This window comes from Leptonychotes weddellii, chromosome 1 (assembly GCF_054177405.1).
Source record: "Leptonychotes weddellii isolate Sample4059 chromosome 1, ASM5417740v2, whole genome shotgun sequence".
NCBI classification, from domain to species: domain Eukaryota; kingdom Metazoa; phylum Chordata; class Mammalia; order Carnivora; family Phocidae; genus Leptonychotes; species Leptonychotes weddellii.
Window position 1 is genome coordinate 51,458,271 of NC_138369.1, and position 2,709 is coordinate 51,460,979.

The window sequence follows — 2,709 nt, forward strand, 5'->3', positions numbered from 1 at the left end:
ATTCTTTCAAGAAGTAGTAAAGAACCTGACCAGATTTGTTTACTTTTGGAAAAACATGGAAGAGCCACCAAGGAGTTACTTCTGTATCATTCAGGATTGGCTAGCTTAACAACTCAATGAGCTTGTTTCTTACTTATGTTATGTGTCCATCACAGATTGTCAGGGGCTCCTTGTTCCAAGATAGTAGCATCTGCATGGAAAAGGGAAAGACAGCCTGGAGTCTGTGTCAGCACTTAAGTGCTCTTCACTGGAAATGACATGTCACTTCTGCTCCTAACCAACTAGTCCAGGCTAGCCACAGAGACCCACCCAACCAAGGGAGTAGGAAGTTCAGTCTCAATGTGCCCAGAAGTGGGGGAACTGAGGACCAGGGCCAGCATTAATCACTAACCCCAACAAAGGCTCTCAGCTCAGATCAGGAAAGTTTTTTCTTTAACTGCTAAGAAATAGATAATTTCATACTTATGTTCCAGTGCATAGAAAAAGATGAACATTTTCTAATTCTATCTACAGAACTATAATGTTGCTAGTATCCAAACTTGACAAAGATATGGAACCAAATGAATGGGACAAACACACAAATGGCAAGATAGTTAAAATCTGCAATAATATGCTCATAAATTGAATTTGTCTATATAGAGAGAATAATTCATTATGACCAAATTGTGTGCATCCTAGGAATACAAAGATGGTTTAAAGGAAAATAGAATCACCTCCATTGACAATGAAAGGTCATTTTCATGTACCTGTATTCAAAAATTCAGTTTGTCCCTTAATAACTCCATGACTTTGGATAAGTGTATAAACTTTCTGACCCTTAGCTTTTCATATCTGTAGAGTGGAATCTTCACAGTCCTTACTTCCCAGGGTAATTGAGAGAGTCAGAAGACAATGAATCTGAAGAGTTCAGCACGTGTTTGTGTGCTCTATGCCAGCTGATTCTTTTGCCATTATTATTATCATCACATTGAATCAATAGCTGATTCAGACACTTATCCATTTCTTTATTCCACAAATATATATTGAGCACCTACTATGTGCCAGACACTTTCCAAGAGGAAGTTTCTGCCTTCATAATTTCCAGTAGGCAAAAAAACAGGAAACCAACAAGTAAATAAGTCTAGTATATATCATGTAGTGATAAGAGTTTGGAGAATTGGGAATGCTGTGTTTGGGCAAGAGTGGAATGGGAGAGGTACTATTTTTATGGGGTGCTCAGGAAAGATCCTTCTGATAAGGTGGGATTTCAACAGAGATATGAAGGGAATGGGAATGAGGTAGGACACTGTTCAATGTGTGACACTGTTCTATAAGAAATGAAGTTTATTTCTACATCTCTTGATTTTGCTTGGCCTTGTGAATTTCTTTGACCAATAAGATGTGACAGATATGATGTTGTGCCAGGTCCAAGCCTTCGCCTCAAGAAGACATGAAGCTTTCACTCCCTCTGTGCTTGGAACCACCCCCACCCTGTGAACTAGCTTTTGAGCCAGCCTGGTGAAGATTAAGAGACATGTGGCTCAACATTGCTGGTCCCCAGAGGCCCAGCCACCTAGATGGTCAGCAGCTGACTGCAGGCATATGCATAAGTCCCAGAGGAGACCAATAGATGAGCCACTCGACTGGGCTCAATCTGAATTATTGGCCCACAGGATCATGAGATAAATAAATGAGTGTTGTTTCCAGTCATGCAGGGTGGCTTTTTATGTAGCCAAAGCTAACTGATAGAGATAGTTTTAAGAAATGTAGTATCTGAATCAATATTTAAGTGTGGAAATTAGACTATAAGGGACATGTGTAGAAGGAAGGACACCATTAGGAGGTTGTTCCTCTAATTTAGGTGAGGGGAGGAGGTGGTATTGGTGGAAGTGATGGGGATTGATTTTTCTGGGCATTTTTTGAAAGTAGAACTAATAATATTTGCTGATGGATTGGGTATGGGGGTGTGAGAGAAAGAAAAGACTTGAGAATAATGTCCAGATGTTTGCTTGCACAAATGAAGTCCCTAAGTGCCATTTAGTGAGATGGAAAGGACACAGAAGCAAGTTGGGAAGGAAGGTTGAGTGGGCTGGTTTTGGATGTGTGAAATTTGAAATGCTTATTAAGCATCCACATAGAGATGCTAAGGAGACAGATTACACAAGTGGAATTAAGGGGAGAGGTCCTGTGGATTAGAGCATCATCACCATTGAAGGTTCTTAAATAGGACATGACCCTGGATAACTCAGCTAGGGCTGAGTATAGATGGGGGGGTGCAGACTAAGGACATGCCCTGGGGCATTGCCAGTGTTTTGAGATTGGGGAGATAGGGAGGAACCAGCAAAGGTGAATGAGAAGGAGTGGCCAGTGAGGTAGGACGAGAACCAAGTAAGTGATGTCCTGGACTCCAAGCTCGGAAAGGCCTTTAAGGAGGAGGGAGCCATTAATCAATGGTGTCAAATGCTGTATAAGATGAGAACTGAAGACTGACCCCTGGATTTGTCAACAAGGAGGTTATTGGTAACCTTGAGGTGCACCGTTTTGAAGGAGGACTCAGGGCAAAAGCCTAGGGAGAGTGAGAGGAGATTCTGGGAAAGCAGGTACGTACAGCCCTTTCAGAGTGTTTATAAGAAAGGGCTGACTCTGGAAAATAACTCTGGAAGCTCCTCAAGAAGTTAAAAATAGACCTACCCTATGACCCAGCAATTACACTACTAGGTATTTATCCAA